At 40.9% G+C, this 21506-nt stretch overlaps 1 protein-coding gene and 1 pseudogene across 10 annotated transcripts in view; both read left to right on the forward strand.

Moving 5' to 3' along the window:
- Nucleotides 1-21506, forward strand: part of DENND1A (DENN domain containing 1A) — a 407524-nt gene that overhangs the window by 283117 nt on the left and 102901 nt on the right. The window lies entirely within an intron of this gene.
- On the forward strand, nucleotides 1204-1732 carry LOC102440832 (annotated as a pseudogene).

Genomic DNA, 21506 nt, shown 5'->3' on the forward strand with positions numbered 1-21506 from the left:
TCAGCAGCATGTAGCTGTCTTTTTCATCTCTCCAGTTTCCCAGACACATTTAATCTGGATGCATCTCGCCAGCCTGGACTCAAGCCCTTGCACTGGGAGACCATTCTGCCCTAGAGAAGGGTCTCTGTGACTGCTGGGCTCAAAGGAAGTCTTTGCCTCTTATCTCTCCTGCCAAGAAGTGGTGTTCTAGGTAGCAGCTTATGGAATCTTAATATCTGTTTCCTGATCATTAGTATTCAGTAAACCAGTTTAATTCCATAAGTACTAGTAGATACTGGGCACAGAGAGACAGATCCAATATGGAACCTGCCCACAGGACCTGGGTTCTACTTTTCCATTTACATAATTTTTTATTTTTATAATTTTGAGTAAGTTAATTAACCCATCTGTGCTCCAGTCTTCTCATCTGTAAAAGGGTGAGAACAGATGTGATCTATCTCATAAGCTTGTGCAGTTTAAATGAGATAATACAGCAGGTGCCTGGCACATGGAAAGAACTTAATATTAGGTGGGGTTTTTAAAAAATAAACTTTATATTTTAGAGCAGTTTTAGGTTCACAGCAAAATTAAGGAAAGGTACAGAGATTTCCCATATACCTCCTATCCCCACCCCCATATATAGCCATCCCCTTTATCAACAATATTCGTTTTTAAATATATTTTAAAAAAACTCTTTAATTTAAAGCTGAGCTTTCTCTACATTCTATCCTATGAGGAAACAGTGTAGGTATGAAGTTTTCTTTTTCAATGTTAAGACAGTATATGTATTTTAATTAAAAAGATAGTAAGAATTCTCATCAAGACATTATTTACAAAGAAATGTTGGCATTCAGTCTTTACAATATTTCCCACTCGATAGGTAATTACACATTTTTAAAGATCTTTCCATTATAAAACTGAGAAAAAAAACTGCCTTAATCAAATGAATGGCATAACGAATTGTTCTAAGACTAATACTGCCCAGGTCAAGAACTAGAGCTTCACTACTCATCCCAGAAACCCCTTCCATCAAAACTCTTCCTTCTGCCAAATATAACCACCATCCTGACTTCCATATTTTTTTTAAAAAAGGTTTCATTACCCAAATGTTTATCCGTAGATGCTAGAATTTAGTCTTGGCCATTTGAAAAATGATATGGCTTGGCTGTAAGTGGCCTTGTTCTCCACCTTTTTCTTTGGGTTCTGCTGACACTGCCCGGCTCTCGTCAGCCTCCATCCCGCTCTCTCCTTGAGACCGAGCACCATGCCTTCAATTAAATTGCAGAGTTCTGATGGAGAGATATTTGAAGTTGATGTTGAAATTGCCGAACAATCTGTGACTATCAAGACCATGTTAGAAGAGTTGGGAATGCGTGATGAAGGTGATGATGACCTAGTTCCTCTACCAAATGTTAATGCAAAATATTAAAAAAGGTCATTCAGTGGTGCACCCACCACAAGGAGGACCCTCCTCCTCCTGAGGATGTTGAGAACAAAGAAAAGCAAACAGATGATATTCCTGTTTGGGACCAATAATTCCTCAAAGTTGACCAAGGAACACTATTTGAATTAATTCTGGCTGCAAACTACTTAGACATCAAGGTTTGCTGGATGTTACATGCAAGATTGTTGCCAATATGATCAAGGGGAAACCCCTGAAGAGATTCACAAGACCGTCAGTATAAAAAATGACTTTACTGAAGAAGAGGAAGCCCAGGGACGCAGAGAGAACCAGGGGTGTGAAGAGAAGTGAAAAGTTGTGCCTGACACTAACACTGTAAGGATTGTTCCAAATACTAGTTGCACTGTCCTGTTTATAATTGTTAATATTAGGCAAACAGTAGACAAATGCAGCAGCAAATCAATTGTATTAGCACAGTGGTTCTCAACCTTCCTAATGCCGCGACCCTTTAATACAGTTCCTCATGTTGTGGTGACCCCCGACCATAAAATTATTTTTGTTGCTACTTCATAACTGTAATGTTGCTACTGTTATGAATCATAATGTAAATATCTGATATGCAGGATGTATTTTCATTGTTCGCGACCCACAGGTTGAGAACCGCTGTCAGAATATTGTCTTCATTGTATGTGTAGTTTGGGTACAGATTCCAAACCTATGGCTGAGTTTCTTCCAGTATGATCAAAAGTATCTTTTTTCTTTGCTCTGAATAAAACTGAATTGTGGGTTCTCTATAGAAAGTGGCATTTTGGGCTTTCCCCCTTTTTGCAAAGCGATTTCTGCCTAGTTTATTGTCCAGTTAACTTTAGTGTCTTTTAAAAGTTGGCATTGTAAATAAAACAACTTGCAAAAGTTTTCTGGAATAGAAAAAAAATGATATGGCTTTTAATTATCTTTTAACTTATACATTCCTCCTCCACCCTTTCATTTCATTACAATTTACTTGTTGAAGAAACCAGGCCTATAGTTTTCCTAAGTGTAGGTATTGCTGATTGCATAGTCATGGTGCCTTTCACCATATTCCTCTGTCCTTTGTATTTCCCTCTAATTGGCACTGGATCCTGAGATTGGTTAGACTCAGGTTGAATCTCTTTGGCAAGACTGCAGGTAATATTTTTTATGACTATAGGAGAACATAGCAGGTCTGGTTGCTGACTTTTAATAGCCCAAGATGCTTAATGCCTATATTTGTTTATCCATTGGGAGTCACAAAATGGTGATAGAGTTCTAAGTTTATCATTTTTTTAAAATATATTTTTATTTATTTCAGAGAAGAAGGGAGAGGGAGAGAGATGGAAACATCAATGATGAGAGAGAATCATTGATCAGTTGCCTCCTGCATGGCCCCTACTGGGGAACGAGCCCACAAGCCCAGGCATGTGCCCTGACTGGGAATCAAACTGTGACCTCCTGGTTCATAGGTCAATGCTCAACCACTGGCCAGGCTCATTTATTGGTTGGAATCTATAATAATAAAAGCATAATATGCTAATTAGACCGGACAGCCAAATGACCTTCCGGACGAAGCCGGGGCTGCAAGGGCCGAGCCCCTTGCAAGAATTTCGTGCATTGGGCCTCTAGTATTTTTATAAAGAGACACTTTTCCTCGTATACTATTTTATTACCCAGTGTTACAGTTCATAAAGCAAAGGCAAGAGAAAGGCTTCATTCTTTCCCTTTACTTACCAGTTTTTAATATAATTAGTTCCCTATCACCTCTCAATGTGATAATTCTTTAATATATGTATTATTATTTAAACATATTTGATGGGTTTGGGTTCATTGAAATTATTGTTATTGAAACTCAAACTGTCCCATCTTTGGCCGGTGAGAACTTCTTCAAGTTGGCATCTGAGTTCTTTTGTTTTGTGTGACCCCACTTGTTTTGATAGCTCCCCTGCTGCCTGATATTACAAGCTGTTCCAGGCTCATCATATGTGTTTCCTGTCCCCAAACCTGGAATCAGACATTATTTCCTCAGGAAGCACTGGTTTCTTTTAGAGAGAAATAATGTCTCAAGACCAAAACCTGCGTGTGAGGATACTCGCTGGCTGGTCATTGTTTCTGGGCCTTTATAGTGGACAGAGCTAGGAAGTACACACACATATACAGATACAGATATATACACATGTACACATAGTACTTCAAATTCAAGACCACAGAGCTTTTATTTAACCTCTTCTCTATTACATTTATATTTCCTTTCTGCCATCCTTAGAATGCTGGTTCTCAAGGGCACAGACGATATTGGAATTAAAATATTCCATAATTATTCATTTATTTTCATACACAGCTGCCTCAGTAAACAATTACAGAAAATTTTGTAACCTTTTTTCCATCTTCTTTCCCTATTCTCCCCGTAACCCCAGATTTTGGCTAGTTGAACTATAATTACATTGCCAGAACATACAGCCATTGTACACATGTGAAAAAACTTTAGGGAATGAGAAAAATAATTGAGGATAGGAGTTAGTGAGAAATAACTGGGGAAAGGAACAGTAGAGGGATACCAAGTAGAAATAACAGTAGAGGGATAACAGTAGAGGGATACCAAGACAATGCAATGATAATGTCTGTTCTTTAAGTTAGGTGGTAGGTTCACAGATGTTTGTTTTATTATTATGCTACAAAAAACAATGTCAATACGTGTAGTCTTTCATGTGTAAATATAAACTATATTAACAATTAAATGAAACTCAGTAGAATTACAAAATAGTGTTAATAATTTTCCAGATTCTTCCCTAACCGGTTTGGCTCAGTGGATAGAGTGTCAGCCTGCGGACTGAAGGGTCCCAGGTTCAATTCTGGTCAAGGGCATGTACCTTGGTTGTGGGCACATCCCCAGTAGAGGGTGTGCAGGAGGCAGCTGATCGATGTTTCTCTCTCATCGATGTTTCTAACTCTCTATCCCTCTCCCTTCCTCTCTGAAAAAATCAATAAAATATATTTTTAAAAAATAATTTTCCAGATTCTATAATTTCCTAATATTATATTTAAATTCCAGCTCAGAGATTGCAAGGTCTAGACCCCTCTAGTCTAACACATTTCATACTTCTAAAGGATCTAAAAATGTGGCTTGACCCAGTATGTTGAGGGTCTGGATTTCCTCAGGGGCCATGCAAGGGGGATGTGGCTCAAGTTGAATGTAAGTAAACAGTCTTCCCCAGGTCACACATCCTATTCTAAAACCTACCTGACTGCATGCAGCGAGACCACAGCCACCAACCATAGACTCCAAGTGGTTTGTCCTTCTGGCCTCCATTACATAAAGCACAGAGATGGCAAGGCAGGAATTCAGGCTCCAGGGTGGTACCATTTCTTTCTCTGTCATTTAGAGGAATAATGAGGCAATCTCTATTGTTTAGAAAAAGAATGGTATTATTATACTATTTCTTACTATCTATTAATTAGAACCGTCCTGTTCTAAACCTCAGGATGCCAAAGGATTATGGAATGTTTCCATAGAATCCTTAGCCATGTTTTAGGCATGCTAAGGAGAGTGAGTGAGTGAGTGAGTGAGTGAATTAATGAATGAATAAATGGGTTTGTGCTATTTGCTTTTTAGTCAAGATAAGAGTCGGGTTGAGAAAAAAAGCCCACCACAAAAATGAGTAAAAGCATTTTCAAAATATTTTTCAGAATGTGTATTGAGCACCTGCACAGAGCTCAACACTCCACAGCCTCATGGCAAATAAGTGATAGAACTCTACAACCACATGGTAGAGCTGTGCTTCAGACACAAGACTTGGCGGGTAAAGCAGTGACAGCATTATTATCTGCATTATTATCTGTATGTGTGCGATGTGGCGTCTTTGACTCATGCTCTGCCCTGGACGGCAATGGTAGTGGTTCCTTTTCTGTTAATTAATACTAGTACACATGAGAGCCCTGTGATTCGTAGAAGATACAGTAAAATATGGGGGAAAAGAGTGTAAGATTTCGAGCAAGACAGAGAGCTGTTATGAGGACTAAATGCATATTACCATAATGTGTATAATGACCATATTGTAGAAGCTCAAAAAATGTTAGTTCCCAGTCTTCCTCCTCCAGTCACAATAGCCTTCCTAAAATATTGATCTGAATGTCAGGCTTCTAAAATGACTGTCCGGTGAGTGACGTACTTCCTACACTTTGGGGTGTGGTAAGCCAATTACTTTCTGTGGTGGCCAGTGTGTCTTTTAGTAAGAAGGGACCTTTTTTAAGGGCAATTAGATAACTGCCATTTTCTAGGTTTCCCAGTGCAGATTTCACCTGATTCTTCAAAGGTAGTTATGATAAAAGACAGACCCTACCTCCACACTTGAATCACATTCAGGAAGATTTCAGGCATTAATAGTGCGCTAGCCAACAGTGATAGATTGAGGTAAGAGTAGAGGGTTTGATCTGAATTGAGGAACAGTCTACAAAATAGCTGGCCTGTACTCTTCAAAAATGTTAATGTCTTACAACAAAAAAAGACCCAAGAACTATTCTAGATTAAAGGAGATGAGAGACAGGACAACTGCATGCAGTGTCTGGTCCAGGATTTTCTTTTGCTGTAAAAAGACATTGGGACAAATACTGAATTCTGAATAAAGGCTGTAGATTAGATATTTATTGTATCAATGTTAATTTTTTTATTTTGATAATTCATCTTACTGTGGTAATCTAAGAGATTCTAGGAAATATAGTCAGGCCCTAACTGGGTTGGTTCAATAGGTAAAGCGTCAGCCTGTGGGCTGAAGGGTCCCTGGTTCGATTCTGGTCAAGGACACATGCCCAGGTTGCTGGCTCGATCCTCAGTAGGGGGCATGCAGGAGGCAGCCAATCAATGATTCTCTCTCATCATTGATGTTTCTCTCCCTCTCTCCCTCCCCTTTCCTCTCTGAAATAAATAAAAATATATTTTAAAATAAATATAGTCATTTTGCTGTAATACCTGCACAAGATTATTCTAATGCAATTGATATGTTAGGGAACAATTTGATCATAATGTAAATTTCATGTTTGATTATATATGATACCATCCGTGAGAAATACCACATGAATGCAGAAAACTACACAGAGCTCACACATGCACACCTCTAACACCTACCAGCTACCTCAGTTCATTGCGTGTATTATGAGCCATACACCTCTGTCCACAGCAGTGATACAATTTTCCATCTTCCTTCCACCACTGCACAATCTACTCACAGACTACAACCCTTCTGGTGCCCAGTTCCTAGCAAACTTCATATCTGTTTCAAGGTAGAATGACATTTATTATAGTATTTATCTATGTCTACCCGTTGAACATGTATAAAGTGGTGCTATTGTTTTTATTAGGTGCCTATCTTATTTTACACATGTCACTGATAACATTTTTGAGCCTTGTGCCCTTAAGCATGATGATTTTTAGAAAAATATATGTCCCATTGTAGCAGAACTGACTATACTTCAGTATGCAGGAGTGAAGGGACATCATGTCTTAAATTTATTCTCAAATGATTCAAAGAAACATTTTATACAGATAAAACATATGTAATATAGAATTATATAATCGTATATGTGCAAACATGCACACAGGCAAGGGGAGAGAGAAAAGGATAAAGCCATTGTGGTGAAATGTTAACGTTTGGATAATCTAGGTGAAGGGTGAATGGGAATTCTTTGCACTATTCTTTCAAATTTTCTGTAAATCTGAAATTACAATAAAAAAGTTAAAAGGGAAGAAAAAGAGTAGAGCATTGGGGAAGATAAAAAATAGTTGAAGTTCAAATGTGAAAAATGAAGGGATAAACTGGAAGGGAAAATGACTCAGCTGGGAAAAAGACCAAAGCGAAGAGGGAGAGGATCCTAAACAAACCTTCTACACAGTAGACTAAAATGTGAGCTTAGTTTGAGACAAGATAGTTGTAAAATATTTTAGTAAGACTACATCTACAAAATGGAAAAGAGAGGCATTTTGCTTTTCCAAGAAGATATTTTGGGAGTCTAGCCCAGAATCCTAAAAAAATGAATAAACATATATATATGGAAATCACATAAATTAATAATTCTAAATTACTTAGTATCTTTATTCTCTTCCTAAACAATACAAGGGTTTTAATAAACTTTATTCATTGGACAGCCCCATATACAAATCTTATCCATATTAGAGTATTAACTTCACTTTTTTAAAAAACACTAACAAAATATAAACTGTAGTTCGTTTTATGATTTCTCAACATCTGTGTTCACCATTGTTTTCCTGTGGATTCACTTTTCTTCTTGCTGAATTGTGTCTTTACTATTTTTTTCAGTGAATATCACAAACCCTTTTGTCTTTGTATATCTGAAAATATCTTTATTTTGCTATGACTTAAAGAATAGTTTATCTGGGTATGAAACTACATTGACAGTTTTCCTTCTGCCCCTTGAAGAGTTTTTTCATTAATTTTTATTGGTGAAGTCTGTTATCAATCTAATTGTCATCCTTTCTCTCTAGGAATCTTATATTCTGCAATTTTACTATAATGTACCAAGGAATGGGTTTATTTTTCTTGTCCTGCTCATAGTGTCTTTTCAATCTGAGGGCTCATGTCTTTCCTTAATTCTGGATTATTCTCAGCCATTATCTCTTCAGATGTTATCTTTGCCAAGCCTAGGGTTTCTTTTATTTATTCAGTTTTGGTTTTGTTTTTTTATTCTGAAAACTCCTATGTAAATATGTAGGAACTTTCCAATTTGTTACCCATGCTCTCAAATGCTTGATCTCTCTCTGCTTCATTCTGCTGAACTCTTTAGTATTATCTTCTAGAATGAGTGCTATTCTCCTAATTTTATGAGTTAAAAATAAAATTGAGATTGGATTTTGAACTAAGTAAAATAGCTAGTAAGAATTAAAAGCCTGCATTTGAACCCAGATATGCCCAACTTCTGACCTGGACTCTATTATTTTTTTAATTAATGAGTTTATCCAAAAAGTTAAACCCCTAGAACAGTGAAATAGCTTCAGATCACTGCATTTTTCTGTCTTGTTGGTGGATGTAATTGGGAGGATGAATGTGACTTTAATCCAAGACTATGCAGGATGCCATGTGCTGGAAGACCTGAGAAGTGTCAAGAGTTATATTTGGCCTCTCTTCAATTTTCATCCTAAGTTTTTTCTAAGAAAAAGAACATTAGTTTCTTTTTATCTTTTCTGCTACAAAAATTTTCAAATTTCCCATTCTTTTGGCTATCTAAATAGATTGTTTAACCAAGGTTTCTTTATTTTCATTTATCTCTTCTCATTAACAGAATTTATTAGGCCGATGTTGTTAAACTTTTAGAATTTTCCAGCCACAGGGAAGTGATGAAATGTTTACAGTGTTATTCTACAAATATTAAAAAAAAGTCTATTGTTGTTATTAATATTCAACATTTGTTAAGCGTCCACAGAGTGCTGGGTGTTAAGTATCATTGGTGGGGGGGGGGGGGAGAGTTCAAACTCACACAGATTATTTTTGTGTGCAAATCACATCTCTTATAATTTCTTTGTTGTTTATCTCAAGTAATTAACATTTTGTAGGCTTTCATACAACTCAGCTTGGGCATTATAGCCAAAGATAGATGACATGTATGTTATTTTGTCATTCATTCATTTAAAAAATATTATATTGGTCATCTGTTACTTGACAGGGAACTCACAGGCCCATAAAGAAAGCAACCATTGCCCAGCCAGTGTTGCTTAGTATTTGAGTGTCAATCCATGAATCAGGAGGTCACGTTTGATTCCCGGTCAGGACACATGCCCAGGTTGTGGACTCGATCCACAGTAGGGAGTGTGCAGCCGGCCCCCAATCGATGTTTCTCTCATCGGTGTTTCTATCTCTCCTTTCCTCTCTAAAATAAATAAAAAATAAACAACCATGAAAAACAATTGCAGTTCAGGATAATGAAAGAAAGTGCTAGGTAAGAGAGTGGCACAAAAGGTGTGATTAACAGCCAAGATAGGTTAAGGGTGGCTTCCCAGAGGAGGAGCTACTCACTTGAAATGGGCCTTGAAGGAGTTAGAAAGCAAAAGATTATTTTAAACAGGGAACAGCAAGAGCACCCCTTATAAAAATCTCACATTGTTCTGCATGGCTGGAATATAGGGTGTGTCTTTAAAACATGACCCTGAGAGATAGGGGCCAGTTTGTGGAAATCTTTGAAGGCTTCCCAGGAAGTTTGGGCCTCCTGTGTAGTCAGTGGGGCCACTGAAGGACTTAAACAGGAATACTTGCTTTTCTGAAGACGTCAAGGAGGTTGGTTGGAAGGAGATGAGACCAAGGCAGAGACCAGTGAGAGCTGTTATAATCGTTCTGGGAAGAAAAACTGAGCTCAGAACTCTAAAGCAGTGGAAATAGAGCGAAGAGAACAAACCCGAGAGATTAAGAGATGAAATCAGTCAAAAATGTGGGGCGGAGGGAAAGGCAGGGCTCTTGGCTGCCTTCTAGGATTCTGGCTTGGAAGTCAACGTGGAGATTTTTTTCACTCCATCAGGCTCAGCAAATATGGCAAATATTTCTCTTCATCTCGGTTTCTGTCAAGCAACCCTAGTCCTATTGGTTTTCTGCAAGAACAGTGTCCCAGACAAGCTGCCCAAGAAAAAATGGCTTCACTTTCTCAGAGGCTCACTAGGAAAGTAATTCGAATAACATTGGAAACAGTTCTTCCAATTTGGCCTCTTTGGAGGAATCCTATCCCTTACACAGAATGGCTGTGATCCTGAGTTCTTGACTCCTGCCTTTAGCCTTCTTTCATCAGTGTGGATGGAGTGCTGGTCATGTGTCTCCCCAGCCAGCTCTGTTCTCATGCACCCCAAATGTACTTTTTGAATAATTAGACTTTTTCACTTAGTTTTAGAAAACATTTCTGAAGCCTGTTGTGCACCCTGCACAGTGGCAGGTGCTTTCACATGTCATCTCATTTAATACTCACAGCAACCTGAGAGTAGGTGTAACATCAGTTTTACGGATGGGGACCTGAGATGCTGAGACTAATATTAAACAATCAATCCGAGGTCACAAAGCAGTCAGGTTCAGAATCAAGGTTAGAAGCTGATTCATACCACACATCTGTGTTTCTCTACTGTCCTGTGACCGTCCACTCTCATGGGTCAGTAATCAGGTTGGGCATTGATTGGCTTGGCAACAAGGAATGGAATAGACAGTGGAGATAATGACAAGCAAATAGGCAATTATAATGCAGTTTAATGAGTGCTCTGGGGGAGACCATAGGAGGCACACCCAAGCAGGAATTGGGGCTCAGTGAAGGAGCCCCAAAGGAAATGATATCCAAGGTGAGATTTGAGGAGTAAGAGTTAGCCAGGGAAAGGAAGGAGGGCAGCCTCCTCCAGGCAGAGGGAGTGAGGGTCACTGGCGCAGGGAGGGGTGTGGCAGGAGATAAAACTTAACGGTAGGTTTGGGCCATGTCAGGAGGACTTGATAAGCCATCTCAGGAAGCTTACAAGGAATCCTGATGTCAGTAGGGCAGCTGTGAAGGAGTTTTTAAAGCAGGGAAGTTACATGAATATGCAGGCATTTTTGAAAGGTGGCCAAGGTAGTAGTATGAGAAGAGAAACAATTAATGAGGCAAACTTGGAGGCAGAGACCACTCAGGAGAAAGGCGATGGTGACCTGAAGTGGGGAAGTGACTGAGGTGTGGAGAGAATCGGATGGGTGTGAGAAGCATGAGGGCCTAGAAGCCACACGTCTCAGTAACCAAAACTATAAAGCAAGACTGACCCAGGTGGCTGGGCAGGGCTGTTCTCATTCACTGGAATGAAGGAAAAACTGATTTGGGAAGGAAGGTGAGTTCCCCTTTATTCCTGTTGTGTGTGACATGTCAGTGGGCATCCATCCAAGAAGTGTCCAGTTAGGCAGCTTTGCATATGAATCCATGAGATCAGGAGGGGGGTGGGATGGAGATATAGATATGAGAGATGTCAGCATTTGGGTGGTATGTAATTAACCAGGGGGAGTATACAAAACCAGAAGTAAGGAGAGCATAAGACAGAGAGCATCTATAGTTCAGAGACTGCCAAAGAAAGCGGAGCCGGTGAAGGAGCCAGAGGAGGTCCATTCAGAGGAAATACAGCCGGGACAACACAGGAGAGTGCCTAGCAAACAGGCCCTGGCCACTGTGGGATAAAACAGAGAATCTCTGGTCGTTTTAGAGCTCCTGGGAATCGTGGCTGAGTTTAGACAACCCCTTTGGTCAGTTTGACTGGTAGCTGGTAGGGATGAGAGAATGATGATAGCCAGCTGGTTTTATAGGGATGAGGGGAAGTTTTGGGGGTGGGGGGGTTATTGTTAGTTGTTTTAACATGAGCACATTGAAATGTTTATGAGAAAGAACCATGGGATATGAGGGTATTTGACAGAGCCAGGTCATGATAAGGAAGGGGTTTGGCAAAGCAGAGTGGGTGGTCTTAGAGCAGAGAACAGCCCCTCTGCCCCTCTGCCTGAGTCTTAGTGGGGAAGGAGCCTGGAGGGGTGGGGATCGGGTAAAGGAAGAGGTGGGGAGGGGGCCATCTGATGGCTTTAGTTTTCTAAGTGACATCCAGGCAGGAGTGTGTGTGTGTGTGTGTGTGTGTGTGTGTGTGTGTGTGTGTGTGTAGGTGGTTAGGGATGGAAACGGGTCAGTAGCTAGGGAGAGCGGAGGAAGTTTGAATAGAGAGTGGTGGAGAGCACTAGCAGGGTAAACCTGGACAGTGTGTGGTTTTCCTTGACCTAATGCCAGGGGATTTACCCATTTGTCAGAAGGAAGTGGACTTTCCAGGACTGCCTTACTTTGTCCTGTGTTTGGAACGTGTTCTCAAATTGTTTCCCGCTGTGGCTCCTGTAGAGAAGGGTCACAATGCAGGCCGATTATTGCTCAGTGAGTGATTGAGAAGGACCCGGTTAAAGCATCTTCTCTCTGCCTCCTGGCTTGTGGCATTTGTCTGCCACCTACGTCAGTATACAGGTGATAAAGGCAAACTCTCAAATCGTGTCTTTCTCTTGGAGTTAGGATGGTTAGCACATATTTCAGGGATGCTCTCACAAAAGGAGGCTGGGGTTCTTGCTCTGCTCCTTCCTTTAGGCACCTCCCCACTCCCCCAAGGGGGAATGTAACTCAGCAGGCCAGGTTGTACCTAATAGAGGTCCTGGAAGTGGGCGAAAGAACCCCTTTCTCCATAGAACTCTGTGAAGAGGGCTGCTCCGAGGCTGTGGTTTCTGCACCAACCTCTGCAGCCTCTCCGTAGAAATGGGTATGCTCCGTAGAAATTGCTGGTTTCAGATCCTGGCTCTGCTGCTCACTCACAGTTGAAATATGTCTCCTTCTTTCCTGGTCCTCAGTTTTAAATTACCTGTAAAACAGTGATCATGCCATTTCCCAGAGCGGTTCAGAGATGTTAGTGAACCAGTGAATGTGAAATGCCTAGCAAGAGAGATGCAGTCTGTTCCTGGCCATTTTCCCATTTTCTGTGGTTAAAATAAAGAGTCATTCTCTGGCTTTCCAGGTGTGGAACAGATTGGGTTGAAGTCCATCTGTCTTCTCCAAGTAGCTGAGTTGGAGATAAGCATTTGGTGATGCTCCTCAGTGTCCATATGAGAGTGCACAGCACCATCTGCTCACCTGAGTGCCACAGAAGGCAAAGGTGCAAATGCTTAGTCACTGGGACAGGACGACAGACCTTCAGACCCCTCTGTGCAGACAGCTCTCAACTGTTACTGCCCGGCCCCCTTCCCATGGCCGGTCTGAAGCATTATTTGCAGAGGGATTTTGGATGAGAAGACGGAGATAGCCCATTCATTTCTCTATCAGAGGTCAAAACTGGCAGCTGTGGGTCAATTTCAACATAACCCTTAAATGTGTTGGTTTGTCAAGTGGTGCTTTAACCTGTGCGTGCGCGCGCGCGTGCCCCCTGAATATTTGGAAACGAGATGCTTACTCTGTTTGCCACCACTCCCTGTTGTCTTACACCTGCTGCCGTCACTCAACTCTATTCCTTGTGGAGCGGTGAAGGCTTTTGAGTTTGCAGCCTTTATTTCTAGATTTAACATTCTAGGTTTCAGTCCTGAAGTAAGCCAGGCCATCAGGCCCACAGCTGTGAAGCTGATTCCCAAGAGCAGACACAGACAGTTTCTGTGTGTATTCGACACACTGAGATACTTCCAGGTAAATTCATCCTCAGCTCTCTGACCCCGGAATCAGGCTCTTCCTGAGTCAGCGTCTGCTCGCCTCGCCGTGAGAGCTCTTCCACAAGGTCATTAGTTGCCACTCCTTTATGTTTTGTTTCGTTTTTTTGTACCCGTTCTCCTTTTCATTAGGAGTAGGTTAAATTTTACAGTATGAGATGTCTTTCCATTTTAACTCTAATATTCCAACAAGCTGGGAACTTTTTGACTGTTGACCTATCAATCTAACCCCACTCAGCATGCCAAATAAACACTACAGGTTTTTAACCAGGATGACTTGGGTTCACATCTGTAACTGGTGTGCTATTTTTTGTCAAGTAAATGACTAAATGTGGCCTCCCAGCTCCCACATGTTAGCAATGAGATGTGGCCCCCCATTAGTGCTTTGCATCCGTGTGTCTCATCCCCCACCGAGCTGTGAGCTCTTTGAAGGAAAGGGACTTTCTTATTTATCTCTGTGTCCCTGGCACATAGAGGGTGCCCACTGAGATGGCTCAGGTGCCACCCCACTCATCAGCACATTTGTTTGTGGCTCCCTCTCACTGGACTTCAAGCTCCTTGCAGGCAGGGAGTGTCCGGGATGTCTCATGTCCCCAGTGCAGATACAGTCTGCACTCAGCAGGTGCCAGTTGGTGGAATTATTAAGTGAGGTTTTCATCAGCCCAGGACATAGTAGGAGCTCATTAAAAGGTAGCTGCTATTATCATTATTAGCACACACACCAAAAATAAAACAAAGAAGAAAAAACACCCACTACGATGGGCATCTAGTCACCCACTTTGGCATGCAGTGTGGACATTGATTGGAAGACTATTTTAGAGAAAGAAAATGGCCCTTTATTCATTTTGGGGAGGGGAGGAGGGTTAACAAGAGAGTCTTTTTCAAGTGTTTGCTCCATCTTGCTGCCACTTTACTATGTGTGGCTGCTGTTGCTATGGCAATTCTTTAAGCAATTGAATAGAACAGCACTGAGTTGTTGCAAACCAGCTCTAATTGCTCCCATGCACCAGGCCTGCCCACATGACCGCTCTCTGCACAGCATTCCCTTTTTCAGATGCGTATTTTCATAAATCTCTGGGCATTGTGCAGCTCCCTTGCTCTTGTGACATTGCCATCCTCGGGCAGAGGGCACAAGAAGCAGCTCTGGGTAGGGAAGAGGGTCTGCCAATTTTCCCTGTGTGAGTGAGCAGTGTAGACCCCCATGTTCAAGGGGGTAGTGGGATGCAGGCACAGCGGGGCCTTAAAGCCAAATAAAACATTTGTGGGGATAGGTTTATTATATGTATTTCCATTGTTGGGCAATTTAGTCATCTTTTTAAAGCCAACTGTACCATTCCTGCACCCTCCTGCCAGGAGGGCCCAGTTCATTGTGCAGCGAGAACTTCTGGTTTTAACCTGAGTGTGATCAGGAAGAACTGATACTGAAAGAAATGGAAGGGAGTCCATGTGTAATGTGTCCCTCCTGTGTGCCAGGCACTGTACTGGTCAGTGTCCATGTGCTCTGTCACTCAGTCCACAGGTACATTGGGCAGGGGGTCGGGCAGCATGGTCCCTGTTACAGATGAGGAAACTGAAGAGCACTGATTTACTGTCAAAGCTAAGGTCACTGCCAGGGAGTGCACGGCTGGGTTAGACCCCAGTTCTGACTGAATCTAAGGTCTTTGCTCTTGTCACTGGGTCACACTGTCTCCTAGAAGGAGATCAGCCTTTGGTGACACTGGGAAGCCAGATCTCAATTGACTTGTGGCATATGGCATTTAGCCAACAACCAGGCCCTTTAACATGCAAGACCATTCTTTAAGGAATCAGGAAACTTAAGTATTATCATAGGGAAAATTTCATTATCACTATAGCTTCTCTTGAGCCTTAACAATATACTAGGCTGTAAGCTAAGTGCCATATGAATACCACACTTAGTCTTACCAAAATAGTAATAGTAAAGTATGAATTAGGTATTGTTCCCATTTTATAGATGAGGAGATTGAGGCTCAGAGAAGTTAAGTGACTTTCCCAAAGTCACAACAACTTCAGGTGGCAGCACCAGGATTCAAATCCAGGCCTGATTCCAAAGCCTCTTAAACACTAGGCTGCTTCCCATGGAATTTACTTGGAAAATAGATGCTTCCTATACATTTAAAACTTTGACCCGGCCAACGTGGCTCAGTGGTTAAGCATCAACCTATGAACCAGGAGGTCATGGTTCGAATCCTAAGTTGTGGGCTCTATCCCCAGTGTGCAGGAGGCAGCCAATCAGTGATTCTCTCTCATCACTGATGTTTCTCTCTCCCCTTCTCCCTTCCTCTCTGAAATCATTAAAAATATTTTTTTAAAAAAAAAAAAAAAAGAAAACTTTGCCTGCGAATAAGCCAGGGAGCTTAGCAGCCAATGAAAAGCTTTTCTTCCTCTTCCTGAGATATTTGTAAAATTAATTCAACCTTATGATGGTCTGGTACCTAAAGGTGCGGTATAGCAGCAGGGTGTGGAGGGATATGGTACACTTTCGCCCAAGGGGACTGCATGACCTAAACCTATCTCAGTGTGAGGAGTCTGTGTGCACACAGAGAACCCTTGCTTTAGCAGCTCAGTCTTGCACTACATTAGGATGGTAGGCTCGTGTCTTAAATTTTTTTCTCTCTTTTTTGTTCCTCGTTCTTTTAATGTAGTTTGTGTAATAAAAAAATAATAATAAAGGGGAAGAAATAAACAAAAACTGAACACTTTTCTCCTAAAAATGGTATGAATCCTACTTTAGCAGCAACATTTTTTCTTATTACTTTAAATTGAACACTCTGGTTCATTCAGTCAAACAAGTTTTAATGAGTGCCTACTATGTGGCAGACACCGCACTAGATGGGGGGACAGAATAGTGTACTGGAAGCTCTCAGCTGCAGTGACAGAAATCTGGCTGGAATAATACAGACTCTGTTATTGATCATGGTGAGGTCAGAGGTAGGCAGTTCAGCGATTGGCGAGTTGAGCACCTCACTGATGATTTCAAGAACTTCATTCTTTCATTCTTGAGTCGGCCCCCTCAGATATTGGCCACACCACCAGGCACACTTACCTTGTGTTCTCAAGATGACTGTCTCGGCCAGGCATTACATCCTTACAGCAGTCTCCAAAAGTATCTCTTTAAGAGTCAGAAAACCTTCCCCAGAGGCTCTCCTGGTGACTTCATCTCATGTGTCCTTGACCAGAATTTAGTCATATGCCCATGCCCTAACTCAGCGGTCGCCAACCTTTCGGACCTCACGGACCACCAGTGGTACGCAGACCACCGGTTAGCGACCGCGGCCTAACCAATCACTGGCAAGGAAATGAGACCACTGGGATTGGCTTAGACCTGATTATCCACCCCTGCCTCTGGGATAGGACCTGAAACCCTTGTTCTGACAAAGGAGGGTGGGGACATAAACAAAATGGGGGGTTGTCAGGAAGGGGAGGGAAGGGGATGAGCGTTGGGTAGGCAGCCAGTAGTAGTGAATTCTAAAAAAAGATGTTCCCCTGTCTCAAAGAGCTTGCATTTTAGTGCAATTGATAGTAAATAAGGAGACAGATGTATCGTTACAATGTGCATCTGAGCTGCCCTTTAGTGCCTCTACTTCAGATGAAGTGGTCAAGGAAGTCTTCTTGGAGCTGACATTTCACCAAAGAGGTGAAGGAGGAGAATTACCCAACCAGGTTGGGTTGAAGGGAGAAATGTTCCAGGCAGAGGGAACGAAATAACATGGCACCTTGCAGAAACCTAAGGGAACTGGGGAGCCCCGGATGTGGCCAGCGAGGAGGCAAGTGGTCTGAGTTGCAGTTAGAGATTTTTAGAGATTTAGGCAGGGCTGGTCATGCAAGGTCTTGCAGGCCATGGATTTGTATTTTATTCTAAGTGAGCAGAAAGCCAGTGGGGGGTTTGAAAAGCCTTTGATTTTGTGACACAATCAATTTTAAAAAACAACAACAACAACATGCTGGCTGCTGGGAGGGGAACCTTAGTGGAAGCACAAAGAGCAATTAGAAGGTCACTGTGGTCACTCGGACAGGAGATGGGGTGGCTTGGACTTTCGTGGTGAGAGTGGAAAGGGAGGGAAATGAGCTCTTTGGGATCAGTAGGACTTGCCAGGCACCATGCGTCTAGGGGCGGATCCCCATGGCCTCTCCTGTCCAGTCTTCTCTGCGCTCCTATACGTAACTTTTTTCTAAAGTAAATTATGATGTGCACTCTACAAATAAGAACGTCCTGAGAAGTGGCCTGCACTGGGTCATAGCATTCAGACCCAGCCAGAGCAAAGAGGAGCAGGGAGAGTGAGCGGGACCAACTCCATTAGCATTGCATGAGGCTTGTTTTCCTTCACGAAACGTTTGTTTTTGAGGGTGATATTTTGAGAACTGCTGTCTCCGTGGGAATATCTAAGTTGTGTACAGCAGAGCCATCTCTGCATCTACATGTTCTTATTTAACACATGGCTGTCTTTATAATGAGTGCCTTCTGTATATGGGGTTACCAGAGTAACTCTGAATTATTTTACAACTAAATTAACGATATCCAGGAAACATTTATTTGGCTCCTTTTTCTATTTATAATATTACTACCAACTAATTGCCTCTAAGTGTTCCTACTTATAGGGTCCTTTGTGCTAGTTAAAATTCATCCCACAGGTGAATCCCTGACACCACCCAGGGCTACCCAGTCACCTGTGAAGTTTCTCTTGTAATAACAGGAACAATCACAAAAATTTACACTAGTCATATGTCTATGGGCAAAGGGCCAGGTGAGACAACATCTAAAAAATAATAATGTGTATGGTGGGGTTTTTTTTTCTGATTATAAAATAACATATTTTCATTGCAAAAGACTTGAGAAAGACAGAAAAGCATAAGGAACACAAGTCACTCATATTTCCAGCACCATGAGGCAACCAGCATTAAATTGTGGTGCATCTCTGGCCCTGGCCGAGTAGCTCAGTTGGTAGAGTGTCATCCCAATACACCAAGGTTTCTGGTTCGATCTTAGGGCACATATAAAAATCAACCAAGGGCTGCATAAATAGTGAAACAACAAATTGGTGTTTCTCTCTCTTTCTCTCTCTCTCTCTCTCTCTCTCTCTCTCTCTCTCTCTCTTAAATAAATAAAAAATTTTGGTGCATCTCTTTCCAAATGTTTTTATGCCTTTTTTACATAAGTGAACTCATACAGTCAGTATTTTTTTCTTTTCTTTTCATGTGATCTTCATCATTCAGATTTCCCTCACACCATGAGATACTGTCTTTGCAAATGGTTATATAATTCCTCTGCTTAGATGTGCCATGATATACTGAACTGTGCCCCTCAAGGGGAAATTGAATTTTTGTTATTGTTTTAATGTGAATGATGTTATACTTAGAGATTCATTGACATTTGAGTTTTTCCTTAAACTATGTTTCCAGCAATTCCCAATGCTAGATTAAAGGATATGCATATATTTAAGGTTCCTGATACGCTTGCCAAATTACTTTTCATAATGTTTTACTGTTGTTTATTCTTATCAACATTCCATTTACAGCCACCTGGGCTACAACTAGAAGTCTTTATTTTTTTAATCTTTGTATATATAATATGTGAATTCTGTTTTAATTTTTGTTTCTTTGATCACTAATGACCTTGAACATCTTTGCTTCATATTTATTTTTCTGTTTTGAACCTTGCCTTTTGCCCATTATCTGCTGGGCTCTCAGTGTGTTTTGTTTTGTTTTTTATTATTTATATGAGCTAATGTTTTTTATTTGTTTGGTTTTTTGTTTTTGTTTTTAGAGGGAAGGGAGAGAGAGAGAGAAACATTGATCAGTTGCCTCCCGACCAGGGACTGAACCTGCAGCCTAGGTATGTGCCCTGACTGGGAATTGAACCCACAACCTTCTGGTGTACAGGACAACTCTCCAACCAGCTGAGCCACCTGGCTAGGGTTAAATGAGCTCTTTATATATTTTGGCTATTAACCTTCTTAGAAATTTGTAGCAAATAACTTTTTCTGAACTGGGACTTGATTTTAACTTTTTATTATGATACCCAACAGTACAGAATAAAATTCCCCCATGTACCCATCACACAGCTTCAACAACCATCAATGTCTTTGTCATATCTGTTTAATTTATTTTCTATCCCAATCTCCCCCCTTTTTTTGCTGATGTATTTTGAGGCAAGATCATTTCACCGTTTGTAAGATCTTTCAAAAATGAAAATTTGATGTTTTTTTCTTCAACTGTTTTATTAAAAAAATTTTTAACCTACAGAAAAGTTGAAAGAATAACACAATGAATACCCATTTACCCTTTACCTAAGTTCACTGATAATAATGTTTTATATATTTGCATTCTTTTCGAAAATATATATACACACTGCACTTTTGGTCTTGTTTTACTTTTCTTTTTTTTTTTTTTCTTTTTTTTTTTTTTTGCTGAACCATTTGAAAGTAAATTGCAGATTTTATAACACTTCATTCTAAAATATGTTAGTCTGTATCTCCTAAGAACCAGAACATTGTCTATCATAACCACAAAGCTGTATTACTCTCAAGAAATTTGACATTGACACAGTCATATTACAGTATACCTGAGCTCAAATCAAGCATGACACATTGCATTTGGTTATTGTCTCTTTTGTGCCCTTTAATCCAGAGCAAATCTGCTTTCAGTTTTGTTTTGGTCTTTCATGATATTGACATTTTTTAAGAGTCTGGGCCAGTTATCTTATAGACTGTCCCGCAGTGTGGATTATCTGATGTTAATTCATGGATGTGTTCCAGTATGACAAGGTGCCGTAGATCCATCTTGTACATTTCCTGTCCCGGACCTGGAATCAGCCCTTTCTTCAGGAGCCTTCAGTAAAGACCATCTTCTGAACACTAGAGGTGGTCATTGCTACTCATCTGTCATTACTTCTAGAGCTTTTCAATGGACAGACTTAAGATGTATGTTTTTAAGAAGAAAGAAAAATAAGAGTTCATACTGGTATTTTCTTTTTAAATTTAAATTTTCAGGTGTTTTTTTTTTAAATTTAACTTTTACATTTAAACTTTTTTTTTAACCTATGGAAAAGTTGAAAGAATAGTACAACGAATACCCATTTACTCTTCACCTAAATTCGCTAATTAATAACGATTTGTACATTTGCATTCTTTTTTGAAAACATATACACACCCTGCACTTTTTGTTTTGTTTTATTTTTATCTTTTTGCTGAACCATTTGAAAGTAAGTTGCAGATTTCATAACATTTCACTCCAAAATATGTCAGCCTGTATCTCCTGAGAATCCGAGGATCCAAGTCAGCAGAGAAGCTGGCCCAGAGCTCTTCCATCCCAGAATTCAGGCAGGGCTGCTCCCAGGGCACCTGAGAAGAAAGGCCAAAAGGTAAACAGGCCTCAGAATGTCATTTCAGTAGTAATAAACTTGAATGATCCAAGTTCCTATAGCCCATTCAGAGAAGAGCCACAGTCATGTAGCTCATTCTCTAGTTCCCAGAATACCAGAAATGTTTTAAGACATGGTAACATGCCTTCTTCTGATCACCTAAATTGCAAAACTATGAGGCAACTCCAAAGGCATCTCATTTAATTTAATCTTCACCGCAACCCTTAAGGTATGTGTCATTATTCCCATTTTCCAGCTTAGGAAACCTAGACTCAGAGAGATGAGGTGATTTGGCCCATAACCATTAATGGCAAAGCTAGTATTAGAACCAACATCTGTTGGCTCCAGATCTGCTCCTTCCACTGTTCCAAGCTGCCTACAGTTTTCTGTTGTTGCCAATCGAACTTCTATGCGCCCTGTCTGGGGCCACCCCACAGATTTGGGAGTCTTCCAGTTGCATGGTTCGGTTAAGTTTCTGGCTCCTGCTTTGAGCTCTGCACTGCTTGGTCGTTGCCATAGCTGACGGAATAGCTGG

The sequence above is a fragment of the Myotis lucifugus genome, unplaced genomic scaffold (assembly GCF_000147115.1).
Source record: "Myotis lucifugus unplaced genomic scaffold, Myoluc2.0 scaffold_173, whole genome shotgun sequence".
Taxonomy (NCBI): Eukaryota; Metazoa; Chordata; class Mammalia; order Chiroptera; family Vespertilionidae; genus Myotis; species Myotis lucifugus.